This window comes from Lycium ferocissimum, chromosome 5 (genome assembly GCF_029784015.1).
Source record: "Lycium ferocissimum isolate CSIRO_LF1 chromosome 5, AGI_CSIRO_Lferr_CH_V1, whole genome shotgun sequence".
Lineage (NCBI taxonomy): Eukaryota > Viridiplantae > Streptophyta > Magnoliopsida > Solanales > Solanaceae > Lycium > Lycium ferocissimum.
The window spans coordinates 70619409-70640749 of NC_081346.1; the positions used below are offsets into that span (position 1 = coordinate 70619409).

Consider the following 21341-nt stretch of genomic DNA (forward strand, 5'->3'; position numbering starts at 1 on the left):
GTGAAAACCTAAAAGGGAAAAACCATCGCCGAGAGGAGCAACTGATATCACTATAGCAACGATTTTACACTTTGTAGGTCTGAGTAAATTACTCCAAAGACCACTACACACTCAAAAGAAATAACCCTCTTTTAAGATTTTCCACTTTACTACAATATCGTTGACACAATATCGCTGACACTCTATTTTTCCTCAAACACTATTTCTCTATCGGTGAGAAATCAATTCATGATTTAGATTTTAGAGTTCTGGGAATCTACATTGGATGGTACTTATTTTTCCATGTTAGTTATAGTATATATCAAGCAAAGTATTGTCATGAACTTGCCTTTTGTACGGAATCAATTTAAGTAAACTTTAAATATGTACTTATTTAATTGAGGTATCTATTTAATCTTGATTAATTGATACAAATTTGGTTCTTATGATCTGATAAACAATCAAACGTATTTGCATATTCCTACTTATGTTTTTCCATCCTAAATCCTAGTTCATGAAATTTAACCAAGAAAAAACATTTCTATATTTAAACGATGATTTTCAACTCAATCTGCACGTACCCCCAAATAATCATCTTAAACTCGTATTTAAAAATGGGGAAGATATATAACCTTTTGGGTTCAAAGCCCTAGCTTCGAATTTCTTGTAGAGATTCTTGAGGAGGTTAGTTCTAGCCAGAGACAAATTTTATTAGGATTTCTATAACATGGTTGCACCACTTAAAAAAGAAGGAAAAAATTTTCAAGTGGGAATTGATCCCTAATGCCCTTGGTAATTAACTCAGCATTGAACCCAGTGCACCATTCAACCTTTTGGAGCATGGATGTCAAAAGTTAATGTTATATCAATTCTTAAAAGATATCTAATTTTATGGGAAGACCATAGGTTCACGTGCCCCGAAATTAATAATCCTTCCATCCCATATTACTTGGCTACTTTCCCTTTTGCACACTCCTTAAGAAATTATAAATAAAAAGAAGTATTTCACTATCTTACCCCTATCTCTATCTAATAAATACATTCTAATCAATATTGACTATTTTCAAGAACAATTACTATTAAGGGTAAGATGGAAAAGATTTAATTAACTTTATTTTGGTTTTGTAAATGCACAAGTAATTTGGGACATATATTTTTAGGAATATGGCCAGGTAATATGGGACGGAGAGCCCCTGGTTCTAGCAATAGAATTATGTTATTCCACTATTAGAGCACCAAAAAATGTTACCTCAAAGTGTAATTATGGTACCAAACCGAGATATGCTCTCTCTAGGATTCAATACCCAAAGTTTTCAAATGTATTTTTTGCCTGAAAGGTCCACTTATCCGATGCATCTACAATGTATCTAATGAATGTAGATAAATTTTTTGTTTTGATTTTAACCTAATAAAACTTACAAGTAAATTATTGTGTTTCGGACCTGTTGACCTTGTAAAGGTAGTGTATTGAATCCTCTAAAACTCTCGTAGTGTATGTGGTTTCGATAAACATAATATATATGGGTGTGTATTAGAAAACGCGTCACAATTTGATACAGGTAAAATGTTGAAATTTAAAAAGAAATATTCTGCATCATGCTTAATGGAGCCACATTCGTGTTTGAAGTTATGATTTGGCTTTATATGTTTTGCTCGAAGAATAATCTAAATTATTGAAGTCATATTATGTACGTATATGTATAATTTGAATGATAACAATTCAATATTTACATTCGTATTGCACAGAAACAAAAAAGGGAGAATGACGTGTATATACATAAGAATAGAGTATATTTACAAAATATGACGATATTTTTAGTTTATAAAACATAACAATAGATTTCTTACAAAACATATACAAAAAATTTCGCTCAAGGATTGAAAAATTCGCTCAAAAAATTGTGTATGAAAACTGTATGAGATATGTATATCTCACTCAAGGCTTAAAAATTTCGCTCAATATTTTGTGTATGAATACTGTATGAAATATGTATATCTCGCTGAAGGCTTGAAAATTTCGCTCAAAATTTTGTGTATGGAAATTGTATGAAATATGTACATTTTGCTCAAGGTTTAGAATTTTCACATTTTTCATGTATGAAAGCTGTATAAAAACGGTATGAAATATGTATATAACTGTATAAAATTTGTGTAAAGTTCATATTAAGGTTTGAAAATTTAATACAACTACAACAATATTGTATACAACTTTCATACAATATACATCCAAAAATCAACTACAACAACATAGAATATTGAAATTACAAGACCAACAACCAGAGAGGAGTAGGCTTTCAATGTGCCGCTCTTTTTTCTTTTTTATTGGTCAACAAGCAATCACTTTCCAACTTTTTCAAACTTCAAACTTGGTGAAAATTAGTTCTTTAGATCTGCTATTCTATTCTTGTTCACTAAAATACCGAAGGTAACTTATTTCGAACTTCTAAAGTGAACAAGTATAGAATTGAAGACCTAATATTCACGAATTTAAAAGTTGGAAAGACGTTAGATACTACACTTTGCTCACACAAGATGGTGGGTGCCTAGGTCGGAGTTGCACCGTCAGCAGCGAGGTAATGGGTGGGGAAGAAGAGTCGCTGTTGAGATGAAGAAATATGGGGTGAAGGAGAATGGGAAAGGGAAGGGTTGCATTTTAATTTTTCCAGATTTGTGCGTGAAGGAGAATGAGGAAGTGCAACCCTTTTAATTTTTCAGATCTGGTATATTTTGTAATTTTATTGTTATATTTTGTAAATAAGGAAAAGTATCCCTATGTTTTGTAATATTGAGTTTTAACTAGTATTATTAGGTTATTTCCCCAACAAAAAACCCATTCCTTTTCATGATGAGCAATAATAATATAGATTGATCTCGAGAGGGAAAAAAGTTACGCCATAACTAAAAATGAAGATTGTGCATTCAAATAACATCGTATATCGTTCAAGACCATGAATATATCTTTATAAAGGAATAATGCATGTATAATAGCCACTACTTTGAAAATTCACTTTAATATTCTTTGCACATATAAATGCTTTAGAATTTTCAAATATTTAGTGGTTTTAAAGACATTTCATACCCCTAAGTGCAGAAACAATGTCCATCTTTACACTTGGCAGCATAAGTAAATAGATAACAATGCAGCCTTGTGGCATACTGGCTGTGCTGCAACTTCCAAGCAAAACAAACCTGCAAAATCATTAAAAAAAAAATCTTGTAAAAAAACAAATAAAAGAATTTGGTTTAACCATCCGATATTCAAATCTCATCGGCACAATAAATCCACATTGACATTAAGTAGGCCTGTTGATGGGGTGAAGCGTTCCTCAGTATCGAAATTAAGAATGTTGTTAAGAGTGTTCAATATATATATATATATATATATATATATATATATATATATATATATATATATATATTCTTCGCTTACACGTAGTGATATTTTTTGTTTCTCTCTTCATCTTTGGATTCCTATCTAATGATCCCGGACGTAATCCTGGACGTGAAGAATAAAATAAAAAAAGGGTTTTCCTTGCTTGATTTTCCAATTTTCTTAGGGTTTGGTCTATTCCACACATTTAACTAAGAATAAGAACAAAGGATTTCGAAAATTGAAAAAAAATCAAGTCATCAACGGAAAGAGAGGGATTCGAACCCTCGGTACGATTAACTCGTACAACGGATTAGCAATCCGCCGCTTTAGTCGACTCAGCCATCTCTCCCAATTGAAAAAGATAATTACTACATGATATATATATATATATATATGTATGTAAACTTTTGACCTATATATGTAATATACTTTTTAGTAGTATAATTTTTCAATGAAGGGTGTTCAATCGACCACTTTTCAATCTACATATATGGCTCTCCCTACCATAACATTCTTCATTCCTAGCTATCAAACTTGAAACCTCTTCGTGATAGACTGTTTGTCGAGCTTCTAGGAAGCCAGAAGTGCTTATTTTAGAAAGTTGAGTGGTCAAACTTTTAGGAGAAAAGAAAAGGTGTTTTTGAGTAATAGCAGAAGCCGGAAAAATTAGTTTTTCCCCGAAACACTTTTGGAACCATGGTCAAGCACAAATCGCTAGTCAATATTAGCAAAAGTATTTTTCAAATTGATTCACTAAACATGAACAACTACTTCCAAGTACTTTTTCGAAAAGCAGTTTACATCACAAGTACTTTTCAAAATAAGTAGATTTTAGAAATTTAGCCAAACAGCTTTAGGTGTGCAGAGATGTCAAACATCCCGCCGGTATAAAAAGAAATGAAAAAGAAAATGTAATTAGCTTGCATAACATTTTGGTCTAACACATAGAATCTTTCTCTACCAAAAATCTAAAATGGCTAAAATTCTTGCACTAAAAAGAAGGAAAAAATAAAATTGATAGGATTTTTAAGTGAAGAGAGAGATAAATTACACACCAATAATTGCGATTAGAATAACATAAATCAAGAACATTGTGGTAAAGCAAACTCTAGCCATCTATTCAGCTATAACACAAGTTTTTCTAATGAATTTCTTTTATCTTGAACAAATTTTGCATTTCAAGGTGCAGATATTTATATACACTTGTAGGGGAAACAAAATCTGATTTAGGTGGGATTTAAATTGGAAAATAATTAATTGCGTTGAAATTCTTTTGGTGATGGTTTGTTAGTTTGTTTTAAGGTAATACGTCCATTTAGAAAGGAATCAAAAAGAAAATAGTTAGAATTGAATGGTTGACCGAGCTTTATACGAAATAATTAAATAGTTACCACTTACAACTATATAACAATAAAAAGAAATCTGATATTCTGCTCGTAAAATAGCATTTGTCGTGGGGCGTCATTGTTAACGTCACATGCATCAATTAGACAAGTTGATTTAAGCAAATGTCCTTTTGTTTAGGCCACCATATAAATATGGGCAAATAACACTGTATGCCAATTAGGGTAAAATAATTACCCATTTGAACTCATAATTTTTTTTATTATCCGAGCTAGCTCCCTATCAAACTGCCAGATGCTTCTATTTTTCCATTCTCCTTCCAACTTTGCATCTTTATATGGTATGAATTTTCTACCTATTTTTTCCTTGTACGTGGTTAATTGTAATTAACATAGGTAATGTATTTTTTTTTTTTTTTGGGCATTGCTTCTTTATTTTTTCAGTTTCCTCTTCTTCTTTTTTAACGCTTTTATACGGTATGGTATAGAAGTGCATATAAACACCTCTTATACATTATGTATTAACCCCTCTTATGTATAAACACCTCTTGTATAAGTTTGTATAATATTGTATACTAGTGTAAAAGTGTGTATAAATACATCTTATACACTTTATACAAAGTTTATACATTATCTACAGTAGGTGTATGAAGTTGTATATTATTGTATACCGTCAAAAAGTGGCTATGCGGGTTGTAATTTAACAATATGGCTACACATATGTAATTTTATATGCTGGATTGTACATTACTGAAATTTCTCCTATAAATATTGTCCCTTTTTTGCCTTAATTCCTTTCGGACAAAATCATGTTCGAGTCTAATGTTTGCTCATGTCAGACGAAACATTTAGAATGTCGTCTAATGATTTCATTAACTTACAAAGTTTTAGAGTGATCTAACATTTTCTCGTAAATTTTCAGTTGGTTTAAAAGCAACCTTTATACATAATTGAGCTTATTGTAACCTTTACATAGGTCTCACTGCCCTTTAAATATGTAATAATATAGCAAGAATTAAAAATATAATTAGATTTTTTATTTAACCAATTAATTTGATATTACGACGCGACTTACTCTCTTTTTTTAGACAAAATTAACGAAACAACTAAATTTTTATTTTTCAACCTAAAGTCATAAGTTGATCACTTTTGACTTGTTGCAATTTTATTTCTACTCTTTTTTGTAATCCCTAAAATACTCTTTAGAACACAAAATCCTTAAGTCCTTGCTATCATTGGTCTTTTTCATTTTCATGTAAAATCCTTTTAACATTGCAGCCTAGCTTGCACTTCGATTTCACAGTGCAAACAAAGAAGAGAAAGAGGTACAAAGAGATCCTTTAAACATTTGGTGTGAAATATGTATATAGCTATATAAAATTTGTATAAATTCATGTTAGATTTTTGGAAATCTAATACAACTAAAATAATGTTGTATACAACTTTCATACAAATTTAACACAATTTTGAATCTCGCTTTGAAATTCGGGTAAATTTAATAAAAATTCAAACAACATTGTATACAACTTTCATACAATATTAATACAAATTTTTCTTCTTGTTAATTAAATGTACAATGGGAGTCAGTGGATCAGAAAAAGAGTAGCTATTGATTCGAGAAAAGGATCGGAGAAGCGTGACAGTACCGATGACCCTTTCACCATATACAGCCGATTCTAAAGAAATGGGTTGTTCCAATCAACCAAATAGCCTCCAGTTCCACAAACTTGGTCCAAATTGGTTCTTCTTTACCAGAAACACAACAATTTCATATGGGTTTCTTTAATGGCATTCCGAGAGGGGTCTCCATTGAAGCATTTTTACTCATTGTTTCAAAGAATTAAAGAGGAATAAATAAGCAAAAATTTAGGTTAGAAAGAGAGCTGTTATCAGGCAAGAAATATTAAAAGTGGTAGAGAATAATTGATCGATGAAGCTGAAATCATATCACTGGGTGAGAAGATGAGTTTTAGGTCCGAAAATGGTGTCTATCAACAATTGTAGGGAGAGAAAAAAATATTTTTGATGCTATAGATTGTCTCGGGTTTGACATGAAAAATTACCCTTAGCCTAAATTAAATCATCGTCGCTATTGAGAAATTGAATAAGATCTTTCTATCTTTAATTAGAGGTCTCAAGTTCTACTTTTGGATATGAGAAAAATTGATAAGGGGCGCTTCCCCCCTTAAAATGAGGCTTAAGGGACGTAATTTGATTATATTAATTGAGGCTCCAAAATAAATACCGTAGACCGAGTGAAAACAAAAAAAGACAATGACTCGCTCATTTGCTTCAGGGAAGAGCCAACTGAAAACTTATCCTATTCTTTCCCTGAAATTCTTAAAATGTAATTCCCTTCTTTTCTAAATGTGTCGCACATGAATGCCCTCATGGGCTTTTTCAGATTGCTCTGAAATGTGGAATGACTCGCTCATTTGCTTCAGAGAAGAGCCAACTGAAAGCTTATTCTATTCTTTCCTTGAAATTCTTGAAGTGTAATTCCCTTCTTCTCTAAATGTGTCGCACATGAATGCCCTCATGGGCTTTTTCAGATTGCTCTGAAATGTGGCCTATGCCATATTTTATTTTTATTTTAGAACCACATGGCAATTATAGGAAAATAATAAAATATATAAATACATTAATTACCCTGTCAACCTTATATATATAATAGTCATAAAATAATAAAATATATATATTAAATATGTGGCTATATAGTTATCATTGGCAAAGTTACTACTTTAAAGTTAAAAGAGTTAGTTGCCTGAATGGTCACTCAACTAATAGTTATTGATAATCAAAGCCACCTATTATTTGTTTTTTAAAAGTCATCTAACTTTGTCTAGTTAGTTTTCGTGGTCATTTTAGCCGAAAATACATTTTAACTTTAACACTTACAGCTATCATGTCATTAAATCGTTACCAAAAATTATATTTCCGGCTAAAATGACTATGAAAGATAATTAGACAAAGTTAAATGACTTTTAAAACACAAAAGAAAAATAAGTGACTTTGATAACAAATTACTATAAATTGAGTGATTATTCTCACAACCAACAAAAAGCGAGTCACTCCTTTGCTTCAGAGAAGAGCCCACTGAAAAGACTTTATTCCCTACTCTTTTCTAAAAATGTGTCACACGCAAATGCCCTCATGGGCTTTTTCTGACTCTAAAATGTGGCTATGCCATATTTTATTGGGAAAACAACACCAAATACTCCTAAAATATAAAATAATTATTCGCCTCATGTTCCTCCTAAACTAATTCCTTTCTTACCCAACCGGCCGAAACTATTTACCTGACGTACCCCTTTGCCCAAACTCCTTCCTCCATGATATCGTCGCAGTATATTTATATACCATGATGGTATCATGGAAGACTAAGAGAAGGACTGAAGTAGTCCTCCAAGATACCATCTCAGTATATTTATATACCATGATGGTACCCTAGTCTCAAGAAGTGTTTCATTGAAGGACTAAAGCAGTCCTCCATAATACCATAAGGTGATGATAACATAGAGGTTTTTTTCGAGAAAATTGTGACTTTTGGAATAAATGAACATGATCATCCATAATATCATCTCAGTATATTTATATACCATGATGATATCATGGAGGACTAAGAGAAGGACTGAAGCAGTCTTTCATGATATAATATCAGTATATTTATATACCATGTTGGTATCATAAATTTGGGGGGCATCTCGGGTAAATAGTTTTAGTTTTTTCTGTTGGTACGAATTAATGGGGATATGGGCGGGTAATTATTTTGATTTGAGGGGACACTCACGTTCCTTTCCCTATTTTATTTCTATTAAAGAACCATATGGCAATATATTAAGTAAAGGAAAATAATAAAAAATATATGACTACCTTAACTACCTTGTTAACTATTCAATAACGAACTCCCTTTGTCCCAATTTATGTGGCACGCTTTTTTTTTTAGGTTGTCTCAAAAAGAATGCCACATTTTTATAATTAAAAATAATTTAACTTTATGAGATTTTGCAGTCATACAAATATGTAAAGCTTGCCATGTACTTATTGGCAATGTCAGTATTATTGTACTTACTTGAGTTGATCTCAATTCATTTCTTAAAATACTTAAATTGACCTCAAAGCTATCCTTCGATATGAGAATTTATTCCCTCTTTTTTAACTTATATAGTAGGAGTAATGGATTTGGATTTCCAAAGAGTTAAAATATATAGCTCCCAAACCCAAACTTGAGCACTCTCTAGCTGGCAGACCAGATATGGAAATTACCGGTGTCAACATCGATGATGTTGTCCTTCAAGATTTGTGCACTCCGAGATCTTCCTCGGGTGAATGGAAAATTTATAAAGTTCCACTATGTTTACGAGATGAGAACAAGGACCATCTTTACGATCCAAAGATTGTTTCTTTTGGGCCTTATCATCATGGGAACCCAAAGTTTCAAATTACGAAGGAATACAAATATAAAGTGATGCAACACTTGATTCCAGTGCGCGATGACGTGGTTAATAATTACGAGAGTTTTCTTGCAAGCATCAAGGATATCAGAGATTGTTATGTTGAAGGTTCTACGGACCGTTATAGTGATGCTCCTTGATCAGTGGCGGATGAGAAATTTTGGTAAGGTTGTTCAAATGTTGATGAGTATATAATTTTTTTCCGATGAATGAGTGCAACGAAATTTTTTACATCATCACTGCACACCGGCCTAAAAATTTAAGGTCCATTTGATTTTGCAAGTTATTCTTCATAAATTTCATTGCTAGAAAACTCAAGCTTTAAACTAAATGCAAGTCGTAACTCAAATACAAATAAGTTTAGTCAGAACATGGAAGGAAATAAGTGCAAATACAAATCAACCAAGTAGCTTCAGACATTGTTTGTATGTTTTCTTTTAAAGAAAGAAGATGACTAGCGTTTGACGCAAGCTTTAAACCTTGACTTTTAGATAAAATTGAACACTCTTTACCTCTAAGCTATCTATCTCAATTATTTTAAGGGTGTTTAAAATTTAATTTATATCCAGTTAACTATAATAGCTAATTCATATACTAGTACCATTTTCCAGCCAAGGGTGTGCAGGTGACCACCCTTGGCCATGAGTAGCTCCGCCACTGTCCTCGATGCGTGTTTACTTTTGAGCTTTATGCTAGGTATCACATCTGCTGTTGGTGCACTTGACCTAGCAACGATATTTGCAGTTTTTGATGATATAATATTACTTGAGAACCAAATTCCACTCTGGATTCTCAAGAGGTTGGCCACCTCGATATATGGTGATGGTAATATTATTGCACAAGGTAAAAAGTACTCATCCTGGAAGGAATTGCTTGCCGTGTTCTGCTGCCGTATGGTTTTAAGGGGGCTTAATAATGGGCCAATTGAAATAGGGAGTAGTGATGAGGATTGTCTTCATCTTCTTCAAATTTTTTGAGAAGTATATGTCTCTGGTTACGATACTCGATTGCGTAATGCATTACCAACAGACCAATTCCCGTCAACCTGCTTCCAAAAGTATTTCAGGTATGTATTCATTTTTTGGCAGAGCCTCTATCCCAATATATTGAAGGGGAGCTTTGACATAACTGGTAAAGTTGCTGCCATGTGACTAGGAGGTTACGGATTCGAGCCGTGGAAACCGTCTCTTGCAGAAATGCAGGGTAAGGCTGCACAAAATATACCCTTGTGGTACTGCCGTTCCGCGGACTCCGCGCATAGCGAGAGCTTAGTGCACCGGGTTGTCCTTTATCCTCTGTCTCAATATAATTTGAATTTCAAGAGTCAAATATCTTAATCTTGATTATGAATTCTGACATAAAATCTATAAATATTTTGAAATATATTCGTCAAAAGTACTACTATATAAGTCACAATACTTAACAATTTAAAGGCATACGAAACAGTTGTGGTCAAAGAAAAACTCGCTTGACTCTCGAATCTAAACGCGATCACATAAATTGTTATGTGGTTGTATTTATTAGAGGATAGCTTTAGAGATCTTTTTTGAGGTTTTGTTTTATTATACTAATCTTTTTTGTTGTTTACGATGTTAGTCTTAACTAAATCCCAATGTCCGTGATTAAATCGTGCTTTCAATATTGTTGTGATACGGAGGAAACAGACCTACGCGATTATTTTTGAAAATTAAATCAAGGGACATAAGCTAAATATTGTAAACCACAAGAAAAGTTTGTGTTACTAAATTAAACTGGACAACAGATCTCTAAAATTATCTTTACATATTACAATATGTTTGTCTCGTTTTAACAAATCACAATATTAAGATCCTTAATATTCTTTAACATGACGTATTTCCATCTTTTTATTGTCACGTTCATCTTTCACGATGCGCCAGACGTTCCAAAAAACAAAGAAGAATTGGTGGGATCAACTCGTTTCGGTCAGTTAGAGACCTCAAATCAAACGGCATTTTGTGTAAGCCAATTAGCCTACAAACTCTCACAGGAGTCAAATTCAAATCTTACTACTTGTTTGCGAAGCTCGAGCTTCCACCTTTATTTATCGACACCATCTACATGGTAACGTATGCGAACATGATAGCTTAAGAGATGAGCAATATTGGCAGGTCGGACTTACAGATAACAAATTACGTCAACTTTATGAAATCGCTCGTAATAAGCGCTGAGGATGTCAAAGAATTACGAGAGCAAGAAATACTCTTCAATGGTTTAGGAACAGATAAGGAAGTCGTCAAAGTGTTGCAAGAGATTCCCGCTGGTCCTTTACGTTCCGTTGGTAGCTTTTTGGATGTCTCATTGGAAATTAAACGACATACTGGCAGCAAAAAAAGAATATTTTTGGCAGAGTTGTTTTGGACTCATTTTAGTAGTCCATGGTCATTTATGACTTTGCTTGGAGCAATTGTACTACTTGGCTTAACTCTCGCCCAAACCTATTTTACTGTCTATCCTAGGAAGTAATGTGTTTATGTAGCCACTATTCTATATGTACTTTGGTATTTGGAATTACTAAGCTCCATAGCTTTGCTTTTTTTTCGTTGTTTGTATTATTTGTTTTAAATGGCTCTTGTAGCTCGTGCTTTTGTTCAACAAATATGGTGATCAATAAAGTTGCATAATATTTATCAATTTGAATCTTATTTTGGTCATATGAAACACCCACATATGGGGGAAATGAAAGACAAAATTGTTGGGAACAAACCCGCCACAGAAATAGTATTCATGTATTTATAGCGGAATAATAATATAGCATCCTGATACGGTTAATCAACAAGAATAAAAATACGGTTAATCAACAAGAATAAAAATACGGTTAATCAACAAGAATAAAAAAGAGCGATAATGACACCAAGATTTTTACGTGGAAACACGAAAGGGGAAAAATCACTGGCCGAGAGGAGCAACTGATATCACTATAGCAAGGATTTTACACTTTGTAGGTCTAAGTAAAATACTCCAAAGACCACTACACACTCAAAAGAAATAACCCTCTTTTATGATTTTTCCCACCTCACTACAATATCTCTCATACACTCTCTATTTTTTCTCACAGACTATTTCTCTATCTGTGAGAAATCAGTTCATGATTTAGATTTTAGAGTTTTGGGAATCTACATTGGTTGGTACTTATTTGTCCATGTTAGTTCTCCTATAGTATTACTACTCTATATAAGGGGCTAGAAGCACACAGGTCTTGGTCGACATGTGTGCTTCCTAGGGGCAATTTTGGTATTTCGAATTTTTTGTGCTTTAAAGACGATGTGCTATGTTAGGTTGTGTGTACTTTTTGTTTTTTGACAATAAAGTCACATTATCGGGCTGAATGAATTTGCTGAAATGTGGGTCCTCAGTTGGAAATTTATGCTGAAATGTGGGTCCTCAGGTCTTGGCAGCATTTTTAAATAACTGTTCTAAAAAAATCGGCCCCGTTAAACTTTTATGTTACAGTCTCTTACTTATCTCCCTCTCCAATCTCCATAGCTTTTTTTAGTACTCTTCTATAATACTAATGTTAAATAGACAGAGAAAGTACAGGTAAGGATTAATTTTCCAAAAGTTTATGTTTTTTTTTTTTTCCGATTCGTTTAACCTCCAACCTTCGCGGCACTTACTTATCACTTGTTGAACATAACATAAACACTTATAACTTCAAACATAATCCTGTCCTTTGAGCTTATGTGACTAACCTATGATGCAACTTAACGCACGAAAATACGGGGTGTAACATCCTTCCCCCCTTTTGAACATTCGTCCTCGAATGTTAAAATAAGACGAAACTCACGTCATAGTCACTATCAACTCTTCCATTCTTATTCAAAACCTTCCTTGTCTCGCGATATCATCACTTTGTTCTATATATCTCGTATGTTTACTATGTCCTTATTATCTCTCTTGACTTATCTTGTCGTACTCTTACTCTCTTCCTTATCTGCTTCTTGGTTATCATATCTTACCATAGACAATTCTATAACCTTTATCACCTGTCGCTTTTCTTCTTCTTCTTCTCTCGTATAAATCGTAATGCCATTAGGACACAATTCCACCGCTAATTTTTTTTTTTCCTTTAGTACCCATTCTTTTGAACTCGTAGCATCGTCATCCCTTGCGTTCCCTTCTATAGCGACTGGGTCGATCATTGCGGTATTTTATTTTCCAGTTGGTATAACACCGAAATTTCCTTTCACCCTACGCTTTACTCGATTCTCTCTTTTCTTTTTCTTTTAATAAGGGTCCTTATGCTAAGTCTGGCTATCGGTAATTCGTATACTTACACACAGAATATCTTGAATCCCTCCTTCAATGATCTTCTTCCTTTAATGCTATCATAATCGATGCACTATTGCATCTATTTTCTACGACTAATCATTCAATTGTCCAGCTCGCGCTGTTTTGTAGTCTCCCTTTACTGGGTGATCATACCATAGTAAGCATCGTAGTTATTCCAATATCTTGTCAATCTTTGTCCCCTTCACTGGAATATTGTTCAATTTCTTTTCTTCCTCACGAATTATTTTCAGTCCAATCTCAAAAGATACCCTTCAATCACTCTATTCCTTTGCTGACTAACCCTTAGATCTTATTGAACTCGCTTCTACAAAAATTCTCACTTCAAACTACATCTATTTTTCATATCTGAGTGCGTTTAGAATCTTTGCACTCTATTCACTCGCTCCCTCCTTATGAGTCTTACCTTACGGTACGGTGCCTTCAAAACAAATCCACACTTCGATCTTCAATCCTTACTTTCAATCTCAAGCCTAATACGTTCCTTTCATCGATTCACTTAATGTCCATACTGAAATGTATAACAATAACAACTATATCATTTCCGTATAACTCTCACTTTTTGTTTTAGGGTCTATACTTGTCACATCTTAGGATTCATCGTTTCAATCTCTACACTTATATTTTCCTTACTCACTTCCCCCCTTTAGGGGTCTCACTTGTACTATTCTCAAATCCATTACCTCACTTCCAGCCTTGAACTCACGTATCCCTTTCCTCAATTCCCTTATTGTACTGCATCATATTCATGCCATTTCCCGTAATTTATAGCCGCAGCAGTAATTCATGTGTGAAGTCTTAACATACTCATCTTGCAGTTGCGAACCCAGTAATTCGGCCAACATAGCACCCCAAGCAAGGATGTACTTTGCTTAGCTCAACCATTAATTATGAGTCGATGCCTACATCCGCTCCAATTAACGTACTGTCCCATGGGGATACTCAAAATAATAGTATGTCTAACCGTCTGTACCATCCATGTAGTGTCACTTATCCCATTCTTCAATAGTCAGCATTCACTGGTAGCGTCATCTTCCCCTTTTCTTTCCATCTCAAGTTATTTCTCTCTTTCCCGTAATCGACTTATAGCAACCGTAAATGCATTTCCCTTAAACCGCCATCTGTCTTATCAAGGATCTAAGTCTCATGCGCAACTAATGCCCCTTGTACCTCATACTCTTTTATTCTTGTGTTGTACTCAGCATTGATTTCGAAGCCAATCATAATCATATCTTTACTTGTCATTGGTGATAGCCTTACTTTATCGCTTTATCGTCATGTGGTGAACTCATAACTCATAGCCACATTTTTCTTTCCAACTTATTCCTTTATGTACTTTACTTGTTCTATCTTAGTATAGGGTATCCGTAGGAGACGCATCTTCCTTTTCTCATAATACGACTACTTCTTAAGCTTGTGTACTTCGCATGTTTCCTTTTCTTTCTATACCCATACTTACTCCGTTTTATAATTAATCCTTTATTCCTCGCACAAGGAACCCTATTCTTAACTCAGTACCGCTTTGTCCTTCAAAATATATTACTTCTATACAATCCATTCTTCGCTTCCAACACTTATTCTACTCATTCCCTCTCATCCTTATTATGCTGATCCTTTTCCTAACAATCGTTCTATTTAGTCATTCATCTTTCCGTAGTCTTGGTCTTTTACATCCAGCTATAATATCATTCGTGATCTCAATTCTCCGCCACTACTTTGCTATGTCACCTTTCTCTGATTTCTTTTTCGAGTTGACTTCCTCTTCCCTCATGCTTGCTATCATTCCCGTCATTGCGAAACCTCTATGCCGAACTTTCCCTAACAAGGTCTTATAAGCTTTCTTATCCACTGCTTCATGGCTCGCTTATTGGTTTCACACTCGCATTCACTCTCTATTCACATAGAACATGTCACCTCTTTAGTCGTTTCCTCGCTGTACTTTACTTACTTTGTATTACAGTTCTTGCTACGTTCTCATTATATCCCAATCATAATCAATTCTATAGAGTGCCACTTCTTGCTCTCATTCGTCACGTGGACCCCCCCCCCCCCCCCCCCCCCCCCCCCCCCCCCCCCCCCCCCCCCCCCCCCCCCCCTTATAAACCGTAATAAACCTCGTGGAGTAAGCATACTTAACCTGTAACTCTTTCTGATTGACCCTATTACACTTACCACATAAGTTGTCTTACCAAATTATTCACATTCGTTATAAACCTTCGTATTCTATGCCCCTATCTCTGTCATGCTGTTACTTCATTTTACTAATAGACTCGTCGTATTTCACTTGTGCTTATCCATCCCAATCGATACTTCAGTATCACACTCTATTGGAGTTAACCTTTCTCTTTTTAAATCATATTTTAGTACTACCAATCTTCCCAATTTTCTCTGGTATTTCTCTTTATCATAAATACCCTTCCGTGTAATCATCCTTACCTTCCTCTTTCCTTTCACTTCTGGTTATCTTTTAATGCTTCCTTTCCTTTTGCACTCTAGTTCTGTCCTTGGTCTTCTTTGGATCTCAATTTCGATATGTTCTATTTAGCTTAACTCAATGATACTTTCATAGCTTGCCTTATGTCCTTTCACTCTTATCATTCCTTAACATTCTAACTTGAGTTGCCTTGCACTTTCCCTCAATTTATCTGTAATATCATAGGCGTATGTCCTTCGCTTATCATCCTACCTTTGGCCTCAACTCTTCGCGTAGTCCCTTCATATTGTATCGCCTTATTAATGCAACCCTACTATTTCCCTCAATCCAACTTGTATACAACTATCTCCATAGCTTCGACATCTATAATATGTCAAGATTAGGCCGTATCTATATATGCGGTTATACTCTTTAACTCGACTTAAATGTATAACTAATCCCATAATCCTTTCGATACTTTAATACCTTTGAATTTGTCATAATAACCTTCTCTTCGTATAACTCACCTTCCTCGCAGATCATTCTTCAGGCCATGCCAAATCCATAACTCTTCTAAAGCAACACATCCCACTTATTATCTATTTACGATATTTCCTTTTTCACGTTTCTTCCTGTTAGATGTACCTAACCAAATGACCTGATTTTGAAAAATTCTGGCAGAGTCTCCTTTATAATTCTTTCTATCCAAAACTCCGTGCGCAAAGAAATACCAACAATGCCTCACACAGGCGCATATATATATATATATATATATATATATATATATATATATACGACATATCCCAGCCACCCAGGGCTCCCAATTTCATGTAAAAGAACAAAGATATCAAAACTTACCTCATATATCACACCTCGAGATGTACCTGATCCTTTAGCGATCTGCCCTGTTATACCTTCTTGTTTACCTTCCCTTTTCATTCTTCAGCTTTACATCTCAATCATATAGGCATTATTCTTACCTTACCCAACATACATCCTTCGTACTATTGCTTACCTTTGTACTGATTCATTCAATTGTCCAATTCACAAACTTATGACTGAACTTATCATCAAGAGATACATTTAATCAATTCCTCTACTTGTACTTACACTGACTTACCTCTATGTCAACCGATCCATTATCATATATATATATATATATATATATATATATATATATATATATATATATATATATATATATATATATATATATATATATCCTCAACGAAGTGACTTACCTCTGTGACTTCCCATATCATCACTCACTTTCTCCCGTCGAAACTGTGCTTCTGCTGAAATCAAAGGTTAGTATAAGGAATCTCATTTCCTATGACTTGGCTCTATCGCACGATCTTAGATGTGAAAGAAGAGTAACCACCTAGATGCCCGTAGCCTCCTCGTTTATAAATGTGGCGCGCTTCACACCATAAACAGGACTCTACTGGACACGACTTTGCAGACAACCCCTAGGACGAACTGCTCTGATACCAATTTGTCACACCCCAACTTTTAATAGGGCATGATGGGCACCCGACCCTTACTTAGGGCCGAGCGAACCCGCTGGTTCTCGTTATACTCATAATCTTCTTTGGACTCTTAAATCATGAAATGAGTGCATAATGAAAGCTTTTTTAAAAACATGCTTTTCGTCTTTCTCAAATCAAGTAAAATCCGTAATCATATGAAATTTGTAACATAATGCATAATGATACATCGCTTACGAGCCGCTTACAAGATCGACATGTTATATACGTGACTCTCGTCTCTCTAACATAAATCAAGATACCATAACATAGATACTCCGACTCGGCAACACTCGAAGGAAATGGAGCTCGCCAATCCAAATGGAACATCTTCTACTAATATCCTCTACTCATCCGTATACACCGCGTGGCATGAAACGCAATCCACAAGAAGGGACGTCAGTACGAATAATGTACTGAGTATGTAAGGCATGAATAACAACATAATATAGATATGGAAGGTAACATGGAATAAGAGAGATAACCTATACATCTGGATGCCTTATAAGGCGGATGTCATGCATGCTCAGCTTTTAAAAAAAAAACTTTTTCTTACATACATATATATAATATCATCATCATAACGTACCCGGCCTTTTCAGGACTCGGTGTGTAACGTACCCGGCCCTTTCGGGACTCGGTGTGTAACGTACCCGGCCCTTTCGGGACTCGGTGTGTAACGTACCCGGCCTTTCGGGACTCGGTGTGTGTATACCAACTGATCGGTGGTTGCACAATAGGTGCCGTACCCGGCCGACTATAGCGCGGCTCACACACACACACATATACATATATATATATATATATATATATATATATATATATATATATAATATATATATGAGAGCCAAATAAAAGCTACGACTACATCGGAGTGACGTAAGGTCGGTAACCTCCGATTTATATTATGGAGTTATCATCATCGCTATATCTCACCTTGAAGGAACAATTATTATAAGGTGAGATCAACAACAATGAATAAAATCGAGAAAATCATGAAATAATCTCAATAATTTAATAATAGTATTAACATCATAAGCTTTGGAATTTCTAGAATTAAAATCATCACCATCATAATCATCATAGAAACATTCTCATCTTTAACATCGTCATTCATATTGTAAAAACATGTCCGTTGTTGTTGTCATAAAAGCTTATAGAATCATAAATCTTTGACTCGGAAAATAGGGACATTTTGGAAAATATTTATGGATTATCAAGAAAGAAGTCATGCCTTTGAATCATGAACTCTATGAATCATGAATTTCTAGCTTTTGAGAATAAGAATATTCTTGGAAAACATTTATGGATTCACATAAAGGGATCATGGGACATTTGAAAAACACCTATTGGATTCATAAAAAAGGAATCATGCCTTTAGAAGAAAGGGACTAGCCTTAACATACCTTTGGAGCTTACTCTCCGACTTTCCAACTTGCTTCCTGTCGCGCGATTTATTTAGGATCGTTCGTCATCTCATAATCTACATAGGCAACCATTCGTATTATCATTAGGCTCATTGTCACACTCTTATCTTAAGTCTCTAAATAAATTCCTTTTAAGGTCCACCGAAATTCGGACAAAGATCTCCCCTATTTATATACCTAGCCCGAATTCTCAATACCAACAATCAACAACCAATAACAACAACAACAACAACAACCTCATTACTACCAAAATATTCCATCAAATACTCCACATGATATTTTCTCCAACTCCTCCACAAACGAATTCACTACATAATTATTCCATAAATTTATCTCCGTAAATAAGCCTTAAATGATACCAAAAGAGAAAGATTCATACCTTACTTCCGCTAATACCGCGATATCTCCAATACTTGCCTTACTCCCAAGCCACAAATTCACCGCAACACAATATTATAATCGTAACTATACGCCGGCGGAACCCGAATCCGGAGATTTTTACTTAACTCGCGTTGAAATTTAATGGAGAGAAGGTTGGAGAACTCTCTAGAATTTTTGGGAAAAATATTTTTTTTTTTTTGGTTTCTTTGGCTGAAAATGAGGGGTTAAACCCCTTTATATAGTTGCTCCAAAGTCGGCACCGTAGCGATCGTTCACCGCCTTACCGTAGCGATCGTTCATCCGCGGAAATTATTTCGAGACCTAAAACTTTTATACACCGATCTCTTTATTTGCATACTTGGATATGTCCAAAACTCCATACGATCCGTATAACTTATTCAACATCCCAAACTTAGCAAAACTTATTTTATTTTTTTTATTTTTCCGATTCGTTTAACCTCCAACCTTCGCGGCACTTACTTATCACTTGTTGAACATAATATAAACACTTATAACTTCAAACATAATCCTGTCCTTTGAGCTTATGTGACTAACCTATGATGCAATTTAACGCACGAAAATATGGGATGTTAGTATAATCGTAACTACGCCGTTCGAACTTAAGTCCGAGATTATACTTAATTACAAAAATTTTGTGGAGGAAAGGTTGGGAGAATTTTCTAGAGAGTTTTGGATATTTTGAGAGGTGTTTTTGGATGAAAAATGAGGGGTAAAACCCCTTTTATAAGGTGCTAAAGCCTGGTTCGCATCGTAGCACTACCGTAGAAAGGATGTACCGTAGCAGGTACCGGTGGCGGAGCCAGAAATCATATTAAGGGGTGTCAAACAATATAGATATGTCGCAACGCAAGTTTGAACAGGTGACCTTAAGAACTTTTCGCAACCCCTTAACCGTAGCGCTAAGCCTTCAACTTGTGTTAAGGGATGTCAATACTACTACACATACCTATAAAACCAAAATTTCACCTATCTGTATAATGTAATTTTTCGGCGAAGGGGTGTCGCTTGACACCCCTCGGGCAAGCGTAGCTCCGCCCCTGGCAGTACTGTAGCACGTCGGTTACTGTAGCACGCATTTTTGCTCTGTCAGCCTAACTTGTAACGTCCATAGTTCTCTACTCCAATGTCGTATCGATGAGCGGTTTGTTGCGTTGGAACCTAGACTCGACGAACTTCATTTTAGGCTTATGCTTTGCTTCAAAACTTCTCATATACTAAAAGATATTCTTTTTCAAAATTGGACCAAAATTGCCCCTCATATTTTCCATAAAATCCAAGGTCTCAATAGCTTATTTCTTCAACTCTATTTGGTCGTGAGACTTCCCGGTACTCCTCATATATCACTTTATCCATAAGTATACCTAATAATTATATCATTCCTTAAACCCGAAAGACGGCTCATCTTGATCATAATTCCACGTACTTGTACTTAAACTTAGCGAACGTTCATCTGGAAGTACGGGTGTAACACATGTTCTTTTCCCTATTTTATTTCTATTAAAGAACCACATGGCAATATATTAAGTATACAAAAAAAAAAAAAAAAAAAAAAAAAACATCTACCTTAACTACCTTGTTAACTATTCAATAACGAACTTTCTTTGTCCCAATTTATGTGGCACACTTTCTTTTTTAGGCTATCTCAAAAAGAATTTCATATTTTTATATTTAAAAATAATTTAATTTTATGAGATGATTTGCAGCTACACAAATATGTAATGTTTGCCATATACTTATTGGCAATGTCAGTATTATTGTACCTACTTGAGTTGATCTCAACTACTTGAGTTGATCTCAATTCATTTCTTAAAATACTTAAATTGACCTCAAAGGTATCCTTGGATATGAGAATTTATTCCCTCAGTGTTTTCCTTATATAGTAGGAGTAATGGATTTGGATTTCCAAAGAGTTAAAATATACAGCTCACAAACCCAAACTTGTGCACTCTCTAGCTAGCAGACCAGATATGGAAATTAACATCGATGAGGTTGTCCTCCAAGATTTGTGCAAGCCGAGATCTTCCTCGGGTGGACGCAAAATTCAAAAAGTTCCACCATTTTTACGAGATGAGAGAACAAGAACCATTTTTTATGATCCAAAGTTTGTTTCTCTTGG

At 34.6% G+C, this 21341-nt stretch overlaps 1 protein-coding gene and 1 non-coding gene across 2 annotated transcripts in view; both read right to left on the reverse strand.

The window, feature by feature from the left end:
• The window catches only part of LOC132057271 (probable E3 ubiquitin-protein ligase HIP1), a 57695-nt gene that overhangs the window by 651 nt on the left and 35703 nt on the right, over window positions 1-21341 (reverse strand). The window lies entirely within an intron of this gene.
• TRNAS-GCU (transfer RNA serine (anticodon GCU)) lies at window positions 3614-3701 on the reverse strand. The gene has a single exon. It is a non-coding gene; the product is annotated as a tRNA-Ser (tRNA).